Below are 22,043 nucleotides of genomic sequence, written 5' to 3'. Positions count from 1 at the left end.
ACATGGAGCTTATGTAAGGACGCCGTGAGCTGAGTGAGGCCTGAGCCACAGGACTGACCAGGGCAGATGGTGGCCATGAGCATCAATCAGAGCAAACAGCTCAACCCAAGCCACAGTGCCAGGGGGTCTGCAGTCCTGACACATGATGGAAGAACAGCTCTGACATTTCTGGCCTGGGAATGTCCCCAGGGGCGAGGATGGCAGCAGCAGCTGAAGCCACAGAAGGGGGAGGGGCAGTAAAATGCCAGGTTCCCAAATCACCACAAGAGTAGCTCAGGAAATAAGCAATGGTGCTGTGTCAAGAAGCTCCAGGCAGTTACAGGTAAGCGGTCCACGTGCAACGACAACTGAACCCACGGCAACTGTGCTGGCTCCTTCACTTCAGTCATGACCCTCAGTCTGTTCTCATAGCAGGGGTGGGTGAGGCCAGGCCTCATGGGTAACTGTGACCACTGTTGGCAAGAGTTCCAGCCTTAACTGTAGCCAGGAGAGTTAGCACCTGTGAGTGAGAGCGTTGAGGACATGAGGAAGGGATGCTGTAGAGGGCAAGGAGCCCAAGGATACACAGGCATTGCTGGGTTTCCCTATCCTGTGCATTCACAACCACGCCCATGCAGTGAAATCTCGGTACAAAGCCAGAAGATTGGGTTTAGTTTGTTTTAGGAGAGCGGAACACATGGAGGTGGAAGTCTAGAGACAGCAGGGAAGCTCTGTGCCTTTGCCGGATCTTCATGCATATATTTCTTTTGTTCCTTTGTTCTGTTCTGTTCTGTTCTGTTCTGTTCTGTTCTGTTCTGTTCTGTTCTGTTCTGTTTTGTTCTGTTTTGTTTTGAGACAGGGTTTCTTTCGTGTAGTCCTGGCTGTAACATACTTTCTTTTCTTTTTTAGAAATGTATTTGTTATATATATATATATATATATATATGAGTACACTGTAGCTGTCTTCAGGCACACCAGAAGAGGGCATCAGATCCCATTACAGATGGTTGTGAGCCACCAAGTGGTTGCTTAGAATTGAACTCAGGACCTCTGGAAGAGCAGTCAGTGCTCTTGACTGCTGAGCCATCTCTCCAATTGTATGTATATATTCCTTAATCTATGTCCACTGTTATATCCTTTATGACAAAGTGATGAATCTAAGTGTCTTTGTAAGGTCTGTGAGCTGCTGACACTACCTAATCAAACCCAAGCATCTCCAGCCTCTCTCCACCTTTCAACGTGCCTTCTAGAACACTGATGTGTCATGGCGCCTTCTAGAACACTGATGTGTCATGGTGCCTTCTAGAACACTGATGTGTCATGGTGCCTTCTAGAACACTGATGTGTCATGGCGCCTTCTAGAACACTGATGTGTCATGGCGCCTTCTAGAACACTGATGTGTCATGGCGCCTTCTAGAACACTGATGTGTCATGGTGCCTTCTAGAACACTGATGTGTCATGGTGCCTTCTAGAACACTGATGTGTCATGGTGCCTTCTAGAACACTGACTGTGTCACGGCACCTTCTAGAACACTGATGTGTCATGGCACCTTCTAGAACACTGATGTGTCACGGCACCTTCTAGAACACTGATGTGTCATGGCTCCTATGCTGCTCTTGGCTGCTTCTCACTCTATCCTCTAAGTTTCAGCCTCCACAGCTTTCACCCCAGGCAGCATGAGCTTGCCCTCCATTAATGTACCAGGTTCTGAAACGCAGACTGACTGCTTCATCTGCCTCTCCTCAGATTCATTGCAAGGCACAGTAACAGGCACATGTCCATACACATCTGTCAAGCCAAACGAAGCATGGGCAGAAAGGAAGATGTAAGGGAAATCATTCTCTGTCTTTGCTTTCCTCACAGACGAAGCGCCTCTGATCATTCTGTCACCACCTCTAGCTCGCACCTTGTCTCACCTCAGTTGCAAGAAAGGGCTGGCCCTGTGCAAACCAGGACCTTAAGAATATGACTTGGGAATTCAGCCGTTTCCCCCAAGTCCTTCCTCCTGTGTCATTCGCTCTCTTATTCACTGGCTTCTACAGATTCCCAGTTCTGTATCAATGAGGGCTCTGCTGCTGGGCTTTCCTCTAACACCTGACAGGGACAGGGGTTCTCTCTCTCTCTCTCCCTCCAGCATGGGCAGAAAGGAAGATGTAAGGGAAATCATTCTCTGTCTTTGCTTTCCTCACAGACGAAGCGCCTCTGATCATTCTGTCACCACCTCTAGCTCGCACCTTGTCTCACCTCAGTTGCAAGAAAGGGCTGGCCCTGTGCAAACCAGGACCTTAAGAATATGACTTGGGAATTCAGCCGTTTCCCCCAAGTCCTTCCTCCTGTGTCATTCGCTCTCTTATTCACTGGCTTCTACAGATTCCCAGTTCTGTATCAATGAGGGCTCTGCTGCTGGGCTTTCCTCTAACACCTGACAGGGACAGGGGTTCTCTCTCTCTCTCTCTCTCTCTCTCTCTCTCTCTCTCTCTCTCTCTCTCTCTCTCTCTCTCTCTCTCCTCTGAGTTGTACTGATTCTCTTATTCAAGTAAACAACAACGAAACCCTTCCTCCAAGCACCCAGGGTGGACAGGCATGCATCCAGCTTCAGGTTTCTGTGGCTGCATTTTAGCAACACAAGTGGAAAAAAACAATCCTTACTTCATAAAAATGGCTCTATACACCACTGTTGGGTCACAAGACTGCTCCTTGCACAGACTACATTCTTTTCCGGAGACAGGGGACTGTGATTATCCAGTCCAGAGGGGAGTTCTTCCCTCCCTGCTCCCAGCACCACACACATCTACTCTGGCTGGTGGGCTGGAGGTAGGGTCTCTCTAGACTTGTTAGCTGCAGCAGGTGTGGTAGTGAGCGCTGTCAAAGGTCTGCACACAAATGTTCATAGCATGTTATTGACGCCAGGACCAGCCAACAGGTGCCGCAGTAAACAGTCTGTCATACAATCTAAAGAAGTTCAGCAGTAAAACAGAGTGAGCGTTTCAACCTGAGAAAACCTCAAAGACGGCAAGCTGAGCAAAGACAGCAGACGCAAGCACGCATGGTGCATGGCTGCATTTCGTATTGTATTTAGAAAAGACACAGAGTAGTGTGTGTGTGCAAGAGGAGACTTGGAAGGCCATAAGCAAGATGTGAGGTAATGGTTTCACAGCTGTGTAGATCTGTCAAAAGTCTCTAAGGCCTACACGGGGCTGGGTGTACTTAGCAGTTATTTACATTATATCTATATAAAGGAAGTGCTGAGTGGCCGTGATGTCATTTAGGATAGAGTCTTGGCTCAGTCCCCAGGCTCTGGCTGTGCAGCGCCCCTCAGTGCACCCCGATCCTCTACAGCACTGTGGCAGCACATTGATTGCAGTTCCTCCATATATATATATATATATATATATATATATCTGTGTCCTTGTGTTGCTCCTTTCCCCACCAATATCCACCAAGCCAGGTGCTTTCTTCAGAGTTTAGCTCAGAAATGCTTAAGAAATGGAAGCACTTCTGCTATCTTTCTGTCCTTTAGTCCCTGAATATTCCCTTGGGTCTGTTGTTGTTTGTTTTTAAACTTCTTTATACATTGCCTCCTTGTAGAAACTCTTAAAAGCTAGTGCGAACAAAATTTCTTATAGAAATAAACTCTGGATTTGGGGGTGAGGCTGGTAATGCAGCATGCGTGGTGTTCTGGAAACCCTAGATTTGGTTCCCAGCAGCACACAGACCCGGGCCACAACCTCACAATCCTCGCACATGGCATCTGAACACTAAAGGACCAGAAGCTGAAGGCCATTCTTGGCTACATAACAAGTTTGAGGCCAGTTTGGGCTATATACAGTGCAAAACAACAGAACAAAATAGTTTAAAAAATGAGATTTAAAGAAAAAAAAAACAAACAAAAAAACATGGGAAGCTTGGTGTGGTCATGGCTTGTCCTGAACCCCAGTGCCAGGAAGACAGAGACAGGCAGATCTCTGTGAACACTGACTACATAGTGAGTTCCAGGGAAACCAGGGCTGCATAGTGAGACTCTGTCTCAAACAAACAGAATAATTTTCCTGGGGCTGAAGAGATGGTTCAGTAGTTAAGAGGACCGGCTGACATTGCAGAGGACTTGAGTTCAGTCCCCAGACCCCACGTGAGAGTAACAACTATCTGTAACTCTGATTCCAGAGAGAGGATCAGACATCTTTTGGCCTCCAAGGGCACTGCATGTAGGTGTACATTTACATACATGCAGGCAAAACACCAGGACACATAAAAAGAGAGAAAGAGAGGGTTAGAGGGAGCGGGGAGGGAGAGAGGGAGAGAGAGATCTGGGCTGGGAAGATGGCTCAGTGGTTAAGCGTCTCTACTGCTTGCTGGGGTTGGGTGGTGGTGGCACACACCTTTAATCCCAGCACTTGGGAGGCAGAGGCAGGCAGATTTCTGTGAATTTGAGGCCAGCTTGGTGTACAGAGTAAGTTCCAGACAGCCAAGGCTACACAGAGAGACCCTGTCTCAAAACTACAACAACAACAAGCATCTACTGCTCTTGTGGATGAAGCTCGCAACTGACTTCTCAGAACTCCAGCTCTGGGGGATCCTATCGCCCTCTACTGGCCCATGTGAATAACTGTACTCATGTATACAATACCTCCTCTGCCCCCAACACTCATACACAAGTAAACATACACATAATTTTAAATTAAAGATAAATCAAAATTTTAAAATAAAATAAGGAAAAAGAAACCCCACCTTCTTGCTTACTTATATGCCAGAAACTGTAGACACTTTTACTTGGTGGAGACTGTTACTGCCGTCTGTAGTATCACAGTCCCAGAGAAAGGCTACAACGCTAAGACAGACCCGTGCATTCTCCAGCAGTTTGAATACTATCCCAGTCATTTTTTTCTAATTATGAAGAGCTTTCTTGCTAATTATTAAATCCATGTGTATTTCAGGAGGAGCTCTGCCCTTGCTTGCTTCACTCACAGTCAATCCATCATGTGTACTTTTAGGAGCTATTTGATGTTCAAGAAGCAATTAGAACCCCCGTAATGCTCATTTCTGAGAAAAAAGATGTGGGTGAATTTAAGCAAAACCATATGTTAATAAAATCCTCAAAAGAATAAACAGAATGCCATTGAGGAAAGCTATGATCCACTGTGGGGGCTCGTCCGACTCCAGCGGAGTCAGTGTGGCTGGAGCCGCCTGCATGCACATCTTTATTCCACATTTTCTCCCAGGGGGACTGTGGGAAGATGAGAGAGGGGATCATGTGGGGAGCACAGACATGTTTGGCATGCTGTTCCCAGCCGTACCGATATCTAGACTTTCTGGAAACCTTCTTGCCACAGAGCATCACAAACTGCTTACGACAAAATCAACGGGACTATCTTAAGTGCACACTGAACTCTTAAGAAAGCAGAAGTCTCGGTTATTTGTGCCTGTCTTTCTCTTTTCTCTGTCCAAGGATGAAAAGTATAAAGGGTCCTAAACCTGGAGGAAAAACGCAAATTAGACAGATGAGGAAGTGGAAGACATTGTTTATGCACTAATAATGGATCTGATGCCTGAATTTTTAAATTGTCGTAGTATATATATATATATATATATATATATATATATATATATACACACACACATATTCAATCAAGCAAACAAACAACAAAACTCAGGGACAGAGAATGAGACATGAAATTGATGGATGCACAGGAGGAACATGAGAACATGGACATTTGGTCAGAGAATTAACTAGATTTTTTTTCTACCATCAAACACACAGGAGAAGGACACAAGTCTCATATTCTTGCTCTACAGGAAAGCAATGCCTCCCTTAAGAACATGTCTCCATAGCCTGGACATTGGATGGTGATGCCTTTAATCCCAGCATTTAGGAGGCAGAGGCAGGCTCTGAGTTCGAGGTCAGCATGGTCTATAGAGTGAGTGTCAGGGCAGCCAGGGATTATCAGAGAAAATCTGTCTTGAAAAAAACAACAGGGGAGGGCAATGTTGCTATCTCTGTCTGTATATGAAGACATTTTACAAGAGCAAATAACAAACCTTTCTGGAGAGACAGACTTAGTTCAGATAACAAAATATTCACACAGATAAAAACCAAGGTTAATCAAAATTAACCTTATAGAGGCCAGAGAAATAGCTCATTGGTTAAGAGCCACCCTGCTCTTATAGAGATCATCAGAGCTCAGGACCCAGTGCCCACCCAGTAGTTCACAGCTGGTTCACAACAACTGCAGACAAGGACTCATGCACAAAAATGAAAATAACACGACATCTTTTTAAAAATGAGTCTTTAAATATTATAAAACGTAACTTTAAGATGATAAAAAATGTGCATTATAGATGTTTATGGCTTGTGAATTAGGTCAGACCTTAAGTTTCTATATAAAGGGGGGGGGGCTGTGATGCTAAAGACATCATGACAAATGATAAAAGAAGCATAAATAAGGTGCTATAGAAGTTCAGTGGCGAAAAAAAAAATGTTGTCCTACTGAAGTTATAGGAGAAAGGGAAGCCCAAGGAATGAAAAAGGGAGAATTCTCAAAATCAGTAAAACAATGGAAAGGTTATTATTATTTTTTTTTAGAAGAATTCTCTACTGGAAGAAGGGCAAGGCTGTGTGTTGGGATAACTGGAACCTGCAAAGCATGAGGTAAACAAGAGACACACAGAAGAAAAACAAAGACCAGAAACCTCTGGGTGGGAAAGGTTTAAACTGGCACGAGTATGCCGTCAGCGAAAGGGACCTGAAGTACAATTTAGGAAAGACAACAGTAAGAGGACCTTGGTCACTCACAGTCCCAAAGGAATGAAGCTACTCTAGAGAGACATTTTGCCCTTCCCTTGGGCTATTAGAAGCAATGCCCATCCCAGCCCCACCCGCCACGGCAAGAACTGGCATTTCCCCAGGAATCTCCCCAAAGGGGATGAGGAAGGGTGAGGTCCTGGTGCCAGCCAGAGAAGCCCGACTCCCAGGAAAGGATTTCACACAATTCTGACAAATCAGACCACCTTGCAGGACAGAAAGGAACCTAGCCGGAAAAGAAAGACATATTTTGGGTGTCAACCACTTAGCAGGTTGACCCTGGATAGGAAGGAGCGATTAGACAGTCCAGATCCGCTGCTGGAATAACTTTATTCTGGGTTTTTGTTTTTGTTTTGTTTTATCTTTCCTCTTCAGCTGGCACCAGCTACTTTCTGCCTCAGTAGGGACACAAGACAAGAATGTTTGGACTCTACAGGCCCTGAAGTCTCGGCTTTGCTATATCCTCCTTGCTCCGTGTTGTCTTGGCTCTGCTTTCCTTTAATTTGGAAGCACATTTGAACTGTGTGGACTCGGTTGAGCCATTTGGATCATTACAGTGTAAATTTGTTAATCTGGAAGCTCTTGAGCAAATTCAGCCTGCCAATGAAGGATTTAGGTGTTTGCTGTAAAACAGGAACGGTTGAATGGGGTTCTGGTGAACTTTTTGGAGCCCAGAGAACCGAGAGTGTTGGGGATACTTCTATTTTAATTTGCGTGATATAAAGTCTGCACTATCCCAGAATCTGACTAGTCTTCTGCAAACTTGCAATGTGGATCAGAGAGTATGCTGTGACCCAATACAATTCTTTTTAGCTGTAATTTTGTGTATGAATTACATGGGCATTGGTTCTTAAGTTCCTGGAGGAAGGGAGAAAGAAAGAAAGAAAGAAAGAAAGAAAGAAAGAAAGAAAGAAAGAAAGAAAGAAAGAAAGAAAGAAAGAAAGAAAGAAAGAAAGAAAGAAAGAAAGAAAGAGGGGGGGTAGGGGGAGGGGGGAAGAAGAAGAAGAAGAAGAAGAAGAAGAAGAAGAAGAAGAAGAAGAAGAAGAAGAAGAAGAGGAAGAGGAAGAGGAAGAAGAGAAAGAAAGAAAGAAAGAAAGAAAGAAAGAAAGAAAGAAAGAAAGAAAGAAAGAAAGAAAGAAAGAAAGGAAGGAAGGAAGGAAGGAAGGAAGGAAGGAAGGAAGAAAGAAAGAAAGAAAGAAAGAAAGAAAGAAAGAAAGAAAGAAAGAAAGAAAGAAAGAGAAAGAGAGAGAGAGAAAGAAAAGAAAGAGAGAGGCAAACTTCTAACCTTTGCATTTTAAAATTTATTTAGATCCCTAATTTATAGTAAGACTATGTCTGGGTGTGTCCTCACCTGTATGCCTGTCTAGGTCTCTCTGTGTGTTCGTGTGTGTGTGTGTGTGTGTGTGTGTGTGTGTGTGTGTGTGTGCGTGTGTGTGTTAGGAATGATTTTTGGTCTATATTAACATAGAGGTGCTGTTACATGCCAGGGTTTTTTCTCTCTTCCTTTGAAAAGATAGTGAGCTAAAACAAAAAACAAAAACAAACAAACAAAAGCCCATAGGTGTTAATTTTAGAATTTGGGACAGAAAAAAAGTCGGTGGCACAAGGACTCTGCCTCATTCAGGCCTAACTAAAATGCAGATATCGAAAGACTCACTTGGGGCTTTCTGGCTGAATGTTTGATTCTGATACTTTCAAATTCATTCTAAAAACTGAAGCTGAAGGCTGGAGAGATGGCTGGAGAGATGGTTAAGAGCACTGGCTGCTCTTCTAGAGGTCCTGAGTTCAGTTCCCAGCAACTACATGGTGGCTCACAACCATCTGTAATGGGATCCGATGCCCTCTTCTGGTGTATCTGAAGACAGCTACAGTGTACTCATATAAATAAAATAAATAAATCTTTTAAAAAGAATTTTTTTTAAAAAAACTGAAGCTGATAAAAAAAATTGCTTTTTTTACAAGAGGTAAAATGATTTATAACAAAGATTTAAAATACAATCAGCTGTCAGTGCCTGACAAATACAGAAGTAGATGCTCACAGCCATCCATTGAACAGAGCAGAGGATCCCCAATGAAGGAGCTAGAGAAAGTACCCAAGGAGCTGAAGGGGTTTTCAGCCCTATAGAAAGAACAACAATATGAACTAACCAGTACCCCTAGAGCTCCGTGGGACTAAACTACCAATCAAAGAAAACATGGTGGGACTCATGGTCCTAGCTGCATATGTAGCAGAGGATGGCCTAGTCGGTCATCAGTGGGAGGAGAGGCCATTGGTCCTGTGAAGGTTCTATGCCCCAGTATAGGGGAATGCCAGGAACAGGAAGCAGGAATGGGTGGGTTGATGAGCAGGGGTAGGGGGTAGGGTATTTTTTGAGGGGATAACATTGAAATGTAAATAAAGAAAATATCTAATGAAAAAAAAGAAAAAGAAAAACTATATATATATATTAAGCATTCCTAATGCAATATTTGAGATATTCAAAAAAATTAAGTAAAATACAATCAGATGATTTTAATTTGTCATGAATATTGTTCAAATTTAACAATGTGTTTAAATATAATAAATCTATACTGCCTTATAAACTTGGACAGTATTAATTTCTTTGAAATCTGTTAAAATGGTACTTGGGATCTATTGATATGTCTTAAAAAACATTAAAGTGATTGAAATACATCCTGAAGATGAGCTACAGAGATTGTTCAGTGAGTAAAATGCTTTCTGTTCAAGAATGAACATGAATTTGGCACTTTTTTTTCTTGGCTTTTGGAGGCAGGGTTTTTTTGTGTAGCCCTGGCTATCCTGGAATGCCCTTTGTAGATCAGGCAGGCCTCAAACTCACAGAGATCTGCCTGCCTATGTCTCCCAAGAGCTAAGATTAAAGGCGTGTGCCACCACACCTGGCTCAAGACCCGAGTTTGGATCCCAGGCCCAGTAGTTTATAATTTTTAACCTCAGATCTATGATGCAGAGACAGTTGGATTCCAAGGGTTTTCTGACCACTCATTTTAAAAATAGTGCACTCTATTATAAATATAAATAAAAAGTGCACTCTAGTTTCATTAAAGGGCCAGTAATATTGCATAGTATTAATAATAATGTGGAGAAAAATTAAGAAAGATATTTCAGTGTCAAACTCTAGTGTCTACACATACTTACACAGATAAGTACACACTCACACCCCACATCACACAAATACAAGATAAGTACAGTATTAAGCGCTATCTGATCTTCTAAAGAAGGTATTTTTATTTTTAAGGTTCTCTCTCTCTCTCTCTCTCTCTCTCTCTCTCTCTCTCTCTCTCTCCCTCCCTCCCTCCCTCCCTCCCTCTCTCTCTCTCTCTCTCTCTCTCTCTCTCTCTCTCTCTCTCTCTCTCTCTCTCTCTCTCTCTCTGTGTGTGTGATCATGAATGTAGGCTTGTGTGTGTGTGTGCAGGTACCTGGAGGTTGGAAGGAGGTGTTAGATTCCTCAGAGCTAGAGTTAGAAGCAGGTGCTGGTTTGAACTCTGGTTGGTCCTCACAGCTGAGCAGCAAACGCTCCTAATGCTAAGCAGCCCCTAAAGCAAATATTTTAGAGACAATAAATATCTATCATGCTTGATTGAAAGTTCAGTTTGCGTCAATAAAATAGCATTCCTCAGAATTTTCATAAGGAAAGGTTTTGCTCTTTAGTTTGCTTGCTGTTGTTGTTGTGCTGAGGCAGGGCCTTATGTAGTCCAAGCTATCCTTTGACGCCTTGTGTATCTGAGGATGGACGTAAATTCTACCTCCCAAGTGCTGGATTTATGGCATGAATCATTGCATGCAGCCTATTGGTTATAGACTCTGCATTGACTACATAGATTGTGATTAGAATTTTCTTGCAAAACAGATTCTAGAAATTAGTTTTTATTTGTAAGTAGTCAAATAAAACAGGAAATGAGAGGATATATTTTAAATTAAATTCTTCTAAAGGATATTAAATTAATTTTACTAGATTATTCCTATGGTTCTGTTTTCTGTGACTACTCTCTGGAAATAATATATCAATAAAATTTATCAATAAGCCGGGCAGTGGTGGCGCATGCCTTTCTTTAATTCCAGCACTTGGAAGGCAGAAGCAGACAGATTTCTGAGTTCAAGGCCAGCCTGGTCTACAGAGTGAGTTCCAGGACAGACAGGGCTACACAGAGATACCCTGTATATATATATACCCTGTCTCCCCTTCTCCATTGCCGGGATTTTAAGCACATGCCACCACACCTGGTACTTTTCTACACGTGGGTTCTGAGCATTGAACTCAGGCAAGCATTTTTTCAGTTGAGCTATGTCCCTATGTTTTAAAACTCTTTGGGGGGGGGGGCGGCGAGGGAGTGCTGTGGAGATGGCTCAGTGGTTAAGAGCAGTAACTACTTTTGCAGAAAACCTGAGTTTGGCTTCCAGCACCCATGCTGGGTGGCTTATTAATCATCTGTAACTCCACCTCCAGGACATCTAGCGCCCTCTTCTGACTTCCACGGGCACTGCAGAATGATACGCGCACACAGACATGCAAACATTCATAAACATAAAAATACAACTTAGAAAAGAAGAACTTTTGGAGACAGGGTTCATCAAGTTGTTCAGGCTGACCTTGAACTCACTGTGTGAACAAGCAGGCCTTAATTTGTGACTCTGATGCCTCAGTCTCCCAAGCAGCTGGGATTACTGGCCCCTGCAACCAGGCCCAGCTTATTTTTTAAATAAATATATACTGATTACACCTATAAATGCTATCTATAATTTGTAAGGTTTACAGAGAAATACATCTTATAGAAAAAGATTTATTTGTAGTGACTTTAGTGAAAATGATTAATTCATTAATTAATGAAAAGTAGTTAATTTCATTAATTCATGTAAATTAATAATTAATGCTTTATATTCAAAGCAATTAGACTTTCTTAGATGCTGATCTGCTTTTAATAACATTTAAAGAGAGCCAGAATTAAAAGACAAGAATTTAATGTTTTCTGTTTCCTGTTAATTTGTCGGACTTTTAGAAGAATCAAGGCTTATTTCAACTTCCGTTTAGGGAGACAGGGTCTCACTATATAGCTCTGGGAGGACTGGAACTCACTATGTAGACCAGGCTGGCCTGGAACTCATAAAGATCCACCTGCCTTTGCCTCCCAAACTCTGAGATTAAAGGCGTGCGCCACCAGTCTGGAAAGCTGACATCTTTTAATGGTCACTTTATAGCTTTGCTTAAGAGAATAATTGAGACACACGCATGCTCCTGGTCCCAAGTCTGTTTTTGGTCATTGATGCTATTTTTTAAAATCTTGTAAAGATATTTCTAAGTGGCTCTTTCCCTCCAGGGGTCCTAGGAGCTGTGAGTTCCATGAACACATGGTCAAATCCAAGAACCACGCCACACACAACTATTCCTACGAATGTACAAAAATGGCAAGAAGAAACCCTGGTCACAAAGGAATTTCTTCCTTCCTTCCTTCCTTTCTTTCTCTCTCTCTCTCTTTCTTTCTCTCTTTCTCTCTTTCTCTCTTTCTCTCTTTCTTTCTTTCTTTCTTTCTTTCTTTCTTTCTTTCTTTCTTTCTTTCTTTCTTTCTTTCTTTCTTTCTTTTTTCGAGACAGGGTTTCTCTGTGTAGCCCTGGGTGTCTGGAACTCACTCTGTAGACCAGGCTGGACTTGAACTCAGAAATCTGCCTACCTCTGCCTCCCAAGTGCTGGGATTAAAGGCGTGTGCCACCAATGCTCGGCAGGAATTAATTTCTTAAGGGGTTTGACCTCAGGTTCCCCCGAAACCTCATTTTCCAAGCTTAGCAAAGGGAGCTGAAGAGGGCTCAGGTAAGCAATGTGAAGGTCATGGGTGCCCATGCTAAGGTCTTTGTAAAGAATGGCATGACTGCAAGCTCCAAGGAGTTGCTGTCATTGCCCACCCCAAACCTTGAAATCATGTTTACTCCTGCAAAACCAAGACCTGCCAATAAAACCTCTGCCAGGGGCTGGAGAGATGGCTCAGAGGTTAAGAGCACTGTCTGCTCTTCCAGAGTTCATGAGTTCAATTCCCAGCAACCACGTGGTGGCTCACAACCACCTGTAGTGAGGACTAGTGCCCTCTCCTGGCTTGCAAGCATAAATGCAGGCAGAACACTTAATAAATAGATAAATCTTTTTTTTTTTTTTTTTTTTTTGATTTTTTGAGACAGGGTTTCTCTGTGTAGCTCTGGCTGTCCTGGAACTCACTTTGTAGACCAGGCTGGCCTTGAACTCAGAAATCCGCCTGTCTCTGCCTCCCAAGTGCTGGGATTAAAGGCGTGCGCCACCACGCCCGGCTCTAGATAAATCTTAAAGAAAAAAAAAGAGAGTGAGAGAGAGAAACCTCTGCCAACCCAAGGCCAAGCCCCAAAACAAGACCAGCCCTACAGCTTCATCTCAGGTCCCAGGCTTAAGCTATTGTCCTGGGTCTGCTCCCAAAGACGTCCACGGTCCTGTAAGCCCTAACACAAAAGACCTCTGCCTGCCAATGTGAAGGCAAACGGATTGAGTGACCCAGTTCCCTTACCCCAACCCTCTGGCTGCTTGCAGGTAGCTGGTGTCTATGCTATTTTTACAAATAAAGGAGGCATTTTAAAAAAATAGATGTTTCAAAATGTAAATTTACCTAAGGGACTATCCAAGTTAAATTTTAATGCAGTAATGTAAAACGAGAATCCAATTCTTTGTGCCAAAAGTAACAGGATTTTCTTTAAAATGTTGTTCTGCTCTTTGTAAGGACACTGGCTAGTTTTATGTTAACTCGACACAGTGTATACTCAATTGAGAGGAGGGATCCTCACTTGAGAAAATGCCTCTGTAACATCTGGCTATAAGATATTTTCTTAATTAGTGATTGATGGGAGAGGCCCTAGCCCATTGTGGGTCATGCCATCCTTGGGCTGGTGGTCCCGCGTTCTATAAGAAAGCAGGCTGAGCAAGCCATGATGAGCAAGCCAGTAAACAGCACTCCTCCATTGTCTTTACATCAGCTCCTGTCTCCAGGTTCCTGCCCTAATTTTCTTCAGCAATGGGCTACAAAATGGAAGTATAAGCCCAAATACCCTTGGCTCCCAGACTTTTGGTTATGGTATGTTCATTCACCATAGTAATAGGAACCCTAACTAGGACTAATGACGTTTACAAAAGGAATTGGCTTACGGTGCAGGTGCAGAGTTTATAGTTTATTTTGATGACTACAGAGCTGGAGAAAGGGCTCAGCATGTACTGCTACTGCAGAGGATCCCAGCTTGGTTCCCAGCACTCAGACCGTGTGGCTCACAGCTGATAGAGGCCTCAGTGGTAAATCAAGGTTTCTACAAGATGGACAAATGACTTTTTCACCCAGGCCTAGTCATATCCTAGGAAGGAATGTTTATTGGAGCAACCTCTTACCTTGGGCATTATCAGAGAGGAGAGACCGTAGGAAAGGCGCGTGTGGCCTCCTAAGGCTGCAACAATTTCCTTTCCCTAAGAATTCACCCATAGAAAGGCTTCAGCCTGTTTTCCCCCTAACAGCCCTCATCCATATCCCTCAGGAGAGAGGCTGCCTGTCACTGTGTGTGCTGATAAGCACAATTTTGTCTATTGAAAGTCAGACTCCTGTCTCTTTGCTGCATTCTGTGTCTTTACACTGCCTCAGAAGTCTAACAACGTTATCATCTGTAACTCCAGCTCCAGGGGATCCCACACCTCTGACCTCTATGGGCACCTATGCTGAGGGTCTCTGTGACCTCTATGGCCAGCAGAGTAACAATCTGCAGGAGGCAAGAAGATGGTTCAGTTCAACTTTACTAAGCAGTCAGTGTTCATTCAAACTTCAGGAGCCTGGCCTTCCTACCAAATATAGTTTATTTTGGGTATATTTAAGCACAAAACAATTTGGTGCTTTCCTAGTGGAAATTAACTCACTGTGGGCGGGGCCACCCCTAGGCTGGTGGTCCTGGCTTCTACAAGAAAGCAGACTGAGCAAGCCATGGGAAATAAGCCAGTAAGAGCATCCTTCCCATGGCCTCTGCATCAGCTTTTTCCTGTTTGAGCTCCTGTCCTACCTTCCTGTGATGGTGAACAGGGATATGAAAACATAACCCAAATAAACCCTTTGCTTCTCAAGGTGGCTTGGTGATGGTGTTTCATCACAGCAATGTAACTAAGACAGAAGCCATAAGCAGGAGGATCTCTGTGACTTCAAGGCCACCCTAGTCTACATAGTGAGTTCCAGGCCAGTTCAGGCTATATAATGAAACCTGTCTCACGGAGAAAATCTTGCCTTTTTGCAGAACAGTAAACCATTAAAGGAGCATTCAGAAGGAAAACGTAATTGTTCTTTAGCTTCATCTTAACTATAAATCTCTATGAAAGTAGAATCCTCCTGGCAAATCGTTGAGGTTTCTCCTTTGCTGTTTATTGTAATGCTAAATGCTAGCTCCTAAGATCTGGAGTCTGTATGTAGCTTCTGGGAACCTGCCCTCCCCTCCCCACCCCCCTCAATTCTGATTGGTAAATAAAGATGCCAGCAGCCAAAAGCTGGGAAGGAAAGAGGTGGTGGGGGGGGGGGATTTAGGTTTCCTGTGTTTGGGACCATGAGGAGGAGGAGGGGGAGGAGGAGGAAGAGGAGGAGGAGGAGGAGAAGGAGGAGGGAGGAGGAGGAGGGGGAGGAGGAGGAAGAGGAGGAGGGGGAGGAGAAGGAGGAGGAGGAGGAGGAGGAGGAAGAGGAAGAGGAGGAGGAGGAATGGAGACACAGAAGCAACCTCAGAAGGATAAAAATGTACAGGAGAGAGCTGCCACGCCTTAGGAGAGTGTGCAGGAGAGGAGAGAGAGCAGTCATGGAAGAAAAAGAATGTATAAGAGGGAAAACAGAGCCGCCATATAAAAGGGCCAAGAGAGCACAACCCAGAGAACCTCTCAATTGGGCCAAGAGCAGCCAAGATGGAACATAGAAATTAGTAAGAAACAGTGGGGTTATGCATAGAAAGGAGATTCTAACAACATGGAGGTTAGGCAGTTGCCCAGCTATTGTGCTGCTTAAGACATATTAAAATATAAAGACTCTGTGTGTGTGTGTGTGTCTGTCTGTCTGTCTGTCTGTCTGTCTTTCATCCGAGAACATAAATGGTCTAAGTCGGGAAGGAACCCTGCACCAGATTTATTAAATTATTCATACTACAGAGAATAATAAATTTTGTCATTTCTGAAAAGGGAATCACAAAGAAATTTAATAACATGATTCTCATGACACCAATCGACAAATGTCAGCTACACTTCCGTAGTACCCACTCAAAGTAGAACATAGTAGCAATAGGTTATGTGGGAAATGTCAGAAGCAAAGACAAAGTTGGTACGTTTAAAGTCTTTATAGTTTAATAAAACAGATAGAATCATTCCTAATAAATACACTGGGACATAGTTGCAATTGAGAGGTTTTCAGTAGGAAGCAGTTATTTTTGGATAGAAGACATAGGAGGGCCAGAGACACCTGACCAATACGTGAAAAGACAAAAAGAGCCTAAAATGAGATGGCTCACTGAGTGAAGATCCTGCTGTGTTAGCATGAGGATCTGAGCTCAGATTCCCTGCGCACCACACATACACAATTAATGCAGTCTCTCTGTGTTCTTCCCCATCCTGCTTCCCTGACATGCCTGGTAGCTTCAGCATCTGAGCTTCTCTGGTTAAATTTTCTTCAGAAAATAAATCAATGTTCAGGATTCTGCGAGGGGAAAGAATCTATCAGGAGTTTAACTTCCTGTAAAGACCTTCAGCCACACATTATGTGGCATCTGCTAGTTCCAATTCGCAATATCTCAGTGATATGCAACAGTCTCGCCTGTCTCTTAAAAGATTCTCTTTCTGCAAATATTTAAGATTCAGATTTTTTTTTTTGAAGATTCATTTATTGCTGGGCATGGTGGCACATGCCTTTAATCCCAGCACTTGGGAGGCAGAGGCAGGCAGATTTCTGAGTTCGAGGCCATCCTGGTCTACAGAGTGAGTTCTAGGACAGCCAGGACTATACAGAGAAACCCTGTTTCGAAAAACAATACAAAACAAAAAAAATTCATTTATTTATTTTATGTATATGAGTACACCATTACTCTCTGTAGACACACCAGGAGAGGGCATCAGATCCCATTACAGATGGTTGTGAGCCACCATGTGATTGTGAAAGAGTAGTAAACTCAGTGCTCCAAGGTATGCTAATCATAAAACAGATAGCAACATTCCTCCACCCACCCACTTCCTGGGTTCAAGGAGTGTTCACTCAAAGAAAGTCACCCTGACCCACCCTGACCATTGCTGGAATCTGCAATGCAAATGTGCTATTGTTAGGGGCTCTTAGAAACTGTCTTGAGAGTTAACAATTACCAGGTATTCCTTGTGACACCTGTGACTTTGTACTTCCTTGTGACTCTTAACTGGTATTTTTTGGTATTTTCCAACAACACCCTTCCCACCTCCTTGAGTTGTGGTTCCTTCCTTTAAATACCCCCTTATCCAGCTACTCCGGGCGCCAAGGTCCTCTACCCCTGCTTGGTGTATGACCTTGGGCCCGAGAGCGCTCTTGAATAAAAATCCTCTTGCAATTTGCAGCAAGACCGTTTCTCGTTGGTGATTTTGTGGTGTTGCCTCTCCTGAGTCAGAACATGGGGGAGTCCTCACGTTGTGGGTCTTTCAATTGCTGGGGAGCCGGGCGTGGTGGCACACGCCTTTAATCCCAGCACTTGGGAGGCAGAGGCAGGTGGATTTCTGAGTTGAGGCCAGCCTGGTCTACAGAGTGAGTTCCAGGACAGCCAGGGCTACACAGAGAAACAGAGAAACCCTGTCTGGAAAAAAACCAAAAAAAAAAAAAAAAAAAAATCAATTGCTGGGGATTGAACTCAGGACCTCTGGAAGAGCAGTCAGTGCTCTTAACCGCTGAACCATCTCTCCAGCCCTAGGATTCAGTTTTCTTAGCTCAAGTATGGCATTCTACCTTAAAAAAAAATTGATATTCTTCATCTGCTATTGTCTTCTGACTCTCTTAGTTAGGCTGGTAATGTTAAACCTACATAAAGGTCCAGAGAAATGGCTCAGTGGTTAAGAGCACTCATTGCTCTGACAGAGGATCCTGGTTCCATTCCTAGCACCCACATGATGGTTCACAACCATGCTCCAGTTCCAGGGGATCTAATGCCTTCTTCTGACTTCAACAGACACCAGGCACACATACGGTACACAGACATACATGTGGGCAAAATACTCATAAAATAGAAGGGATGAATATAATTTAAGAATTTAAAACTAAATATTAAATATATATTTATTTACAGTCATTTTAATGATTTGGGAGCATAAACAAAGATCAGCCTGCGCACTGATCTGTGCACACACAATCAGAGTGCAGACAGTCAGAACACCAAGACATCATGTCTGTTAAAGAAGTTAAAACTACTGAGAGCAAGGACACACTGAGGTGAAACCCTGCTCCTCTTGAGGATGATTCAGGAAGAGTAATAACTGCAGAATCCACATCCACGTTCTGAGTGCTCACTGCTTGCCCAACTGCCTGTGTCATCTCTAAAATGATGATGGTCCCTCACAGACTAGGCTCACTTGTTTAACCAAGTCAGACAACTGACCTAAATGTGACACAAATACAGATCATTTATCATGAACTCTGTACAAGGACAGAGAAATATATTTTTGAGGGTCAATGTCATGTGGTAGAAAGCGTGCTGGCCCTAGTCTTTTGGACCTCGGTCTCAAGCCTCTTTGGATCTCTGCCTCTTGGTTCATTGTACGAGTCTGAGTTAGGAACAACCGCTCTGAACTTTATTTCCCTGTTTTACCAACCTGAACACACAGTAGTGGCTTCTAGATGAGACAGCGCAGGTCTGCTGTGAGCCTGACCCCTAATGGCTTCACAACAGTGTTAGTTCCTTCTCTTAGCCTCCTAATTTGGGACTAGCTCTTTGAATATTAACATGAGAATCCTGAATTTCTATTTCCTCAATTAATGCTGTACTACATTGATAATTACTATCTTAGAGCATCAAAAGTCTTCATAAAAGTTGTTTATTTGCTGTTTCTCTGGAGCCAAATTATAAGGTGTATAACCCAGATTGAGGGGGGTTGGAATACAGATCCTTTGAAGTGGTCATAAGCTTCGGTTGAGACAATTCTAGGAACATTGCGAAATAAGACTCGAAACTTGTAATGAGTAATAAGACTAGGAATGCTAGAATGCTGTAAAGACTACTAATCAAAACATGGTCATAAGAGTTGTCTTCCTTTTTTTTTTTAAATATGATCTTTATAAAACCAGAACTTTCAGGCATATTATCTTGATTTAAAATGAATCAATAGGTATAGTTTTATGGTTTCCATTGCTGCAGTGAAACTCTATGAGCAAAAATCAAGTGGGGGAGGAAAGGGTTTATTTGGCTTACTCATCCATATCGCAGTTCATCATCAAAGGAAATCAAACAGGGCAAGAAACTGGAAGTAGGAGCTGATGCAGAAGCCATGGAGGTATGCCGCTCACTCCCCTTGGTTTGCTCAGCCTGCTTTCTTGTAGCAGCCGGTACCACCAGCCCAGGTATGCTGCCACCCACAGTGAGCTGGGCTTTCCAGCATCAAACACAAATTAAGAAAATGTTTTACAGCCGGATCTCATGGTGGCACTTTCTCAATTGAGGTTCCCTCCTTCCAGATAACTCTAGCTTGTGTGCCAAGCTGATATCAAACTAGCCAGCACACACACTGAATAAAGAAGGTACAACCAAGGACTGCAACCTTGGTCTTCTGACATCCAATGTTAAGTGTCCTTTTTAGAAACTATATTTATTTATTCTTCTGTCTGTGTGTTGCACACCCACAGAAGAGAGCATAAGATCCTGGGGAGCTGGAGTTACAGGCAATTGTAAGCCCCTTGATGTGGGTGCTGGGACCTGAACTCTGGTCCTCTCCAAGAGAAGCAAATGCTCTTAACCACAAAGCCATCTCTCCAGGCTCTTCTGCTGTGCCCTATTAAGTGTGATAAAGGCCAGCAACATGGCTCAGCTTGTAAAGGTGCTTGCCAGACAAGCCTAACAACCTAAGTTCAATCTCTAGAGCCTACTTAAGGATGGAAGGAGACAGCCAGCTCCTGAAGGGTATTATCTGGCACATGCCTACTCTGGCATGTCCATGTCTGAATTTACACACATGTACACACTTCATATATTTGTACACACAATGATAAAATTAAAGTTTTAATGTGGCACAATACACGTACCATATCATCTTGTCCAATTTCACTGCTCACTCTAGTTCATTTGCATTGTATTTTCTTTACCCAAAATTCTAGAACTCTTTTCATCCTACAAACTAAAATTCTCTGCATCTTAAGCAGCACTATTCCTATCCTAGCAGCCCCTGGCATGAGTTTTATTACTCTGGGTAGCTCACATAAACGTTTAAGAGCACCTTGCAGAAGCTAAGTGCTGGTTCTTCTTCCCAGCCCCGCACTCCCAGAAATGAGACTCAGACTCACAAAGTATTTACAAATACCTTGGCCATATAGCAAGGCTCGTCTCTGACTAGAATCATAGCTTAAGATAACCCATTTATTTTCAAGGTTCATTCTGCCATGTGGCTGGTCATCTGTGCTCAGGTACCATGTGTTCATCTTGTTACATCCTCCCAGAACAATCTCCTGCCTGGTTCTATCCCAGAACTCTTTCTTCTCCTGGATGTCCCACCTCTATTTCTTGCCTAAGCCATAGGCTTTTTAATTGACAAGTGATACATCCATATGATACATAAGATATTCTCTCTACAATTTCCCCCTTAGTCCAATGAAAGGCTCCTTTTCCTTCAAATATAAATTAAATACAATTATGACAACTATGAAAACTATAAAGTATGATATACATTTATAATGTCCAGTCCATAGTATTTGGCAACGTTTGAAATCATTTTATTATCTATCCTATTTTGGTATGTTTAAAGTTCTATATTGCCAGACAGTGGTGGCACACACCTTTAATCCCAGAGCACTTAGGAGGCAGAGGCAGGTGGATTTCTGAGTTCAAGGCCAGCCTGGTCTACAGAGTAAGTTCCAGGACAGCCAAGTATACAGAGAAACCTTGTCTCAACAAAAACACCCCCCCCAAAAAGTTCTATATCTAAATCATTTTCTGTCCTGACTCATCTCATTATCTTAAAAACATCTTCTTGGACCTAGATCATTTTTTAAATCTTAAACAACACAAGCTTATAGTAAGACTATCACTTCAAGCCTCTCAGATGCCCAAGAAGGAAATAAATATTACCCAAGTATGCAGGAAATGCTGGAACACAGCTTCTGAAATCATAGAAATGACAGACAGCTGATCACCTGGACAGTTCCCAATATCATCTCTCTAATATTAGAGCATCTATCTTCAACCTTCTGGGCCACAATATATGACAGATCTTTTGAGAAGCAGGAATTACAAAGGACGTTCTTATTCTAACTTGGCAGAGTTTAGCAGTTGATTTCCCTGCATCCATTTGTCCTTTCTGGACAAATTGTCTGCAGTTGAACCATGAGGGTTTTTTGTGTGTTTTGTTTGTTTGTTTGTTTGGTTTTGGTTTTGGGTTTGGGTTTTTTTGTTTGTTTGTTTGCTATGCTCTCCGGTCAAGTCAACTGGACAAGCTGAAAGGCTTAAAAGTCACTCATGAGGCAAAAGAGTTTCAAGGAAGTTCTCCTCCTGAAGTCTAGTGTTCTCTACTCATACTTTAATTTTTCATTCCCGAGTTCCATTACCGCACTAGTCTAGAGTTGGATCCACGTGTGCTCTCTTTCAGTATTTTCCTATAAGTGCTCTGACATGGCTAAAGTGTTCCACCAGTGTTCCAACAGTCCAAGGGCGTCCTTGACCAAGATCAAGGGTTTGGAATTCAGCAAGATTGTAAAAGCTAAGTCACTCCCTTACACAGGAATTTACCATCACTTAGGAAGAAGGAAGTTTCAGACCAAAGGAGAAACCAGAATAGATACTATAGCAGAGTTACACCCATACACACATATTTACAATGGCCTAAGGGGAAGGTGGACTATACAAGAGACTAAAATAGGAACTATGGCAAGGACGGGAAGCCCTTGACCCTGGCTTCTAAGATTAGTGAATTTTAGGTGGAGCCCTTGTTGATCCCAGCTGTTATCAATGTATTCTATCCTGGGTGGTTCCGGTTAGACCTTTTGTGTTTGCATTCCTCTGTTTTATGTAAGATCCCGGTTACCTCAA

This window comes from Mus musculus, chromosome 2 (genome assembly GCF_000001635.26).
Source record: "Mus musculus strain C57BL/6J chromosome 2, GRCm38.p6 C57BL/6J".
Taxonomy (NCBI): domain Eukaryota; kingdom Metazoa; phylum Chordata; class Mammalia; order Rodentia; family Muridae; genus Mus; species Mus musculus.
Note: the sequence above shows the minus strand (reverse complement) of the source record.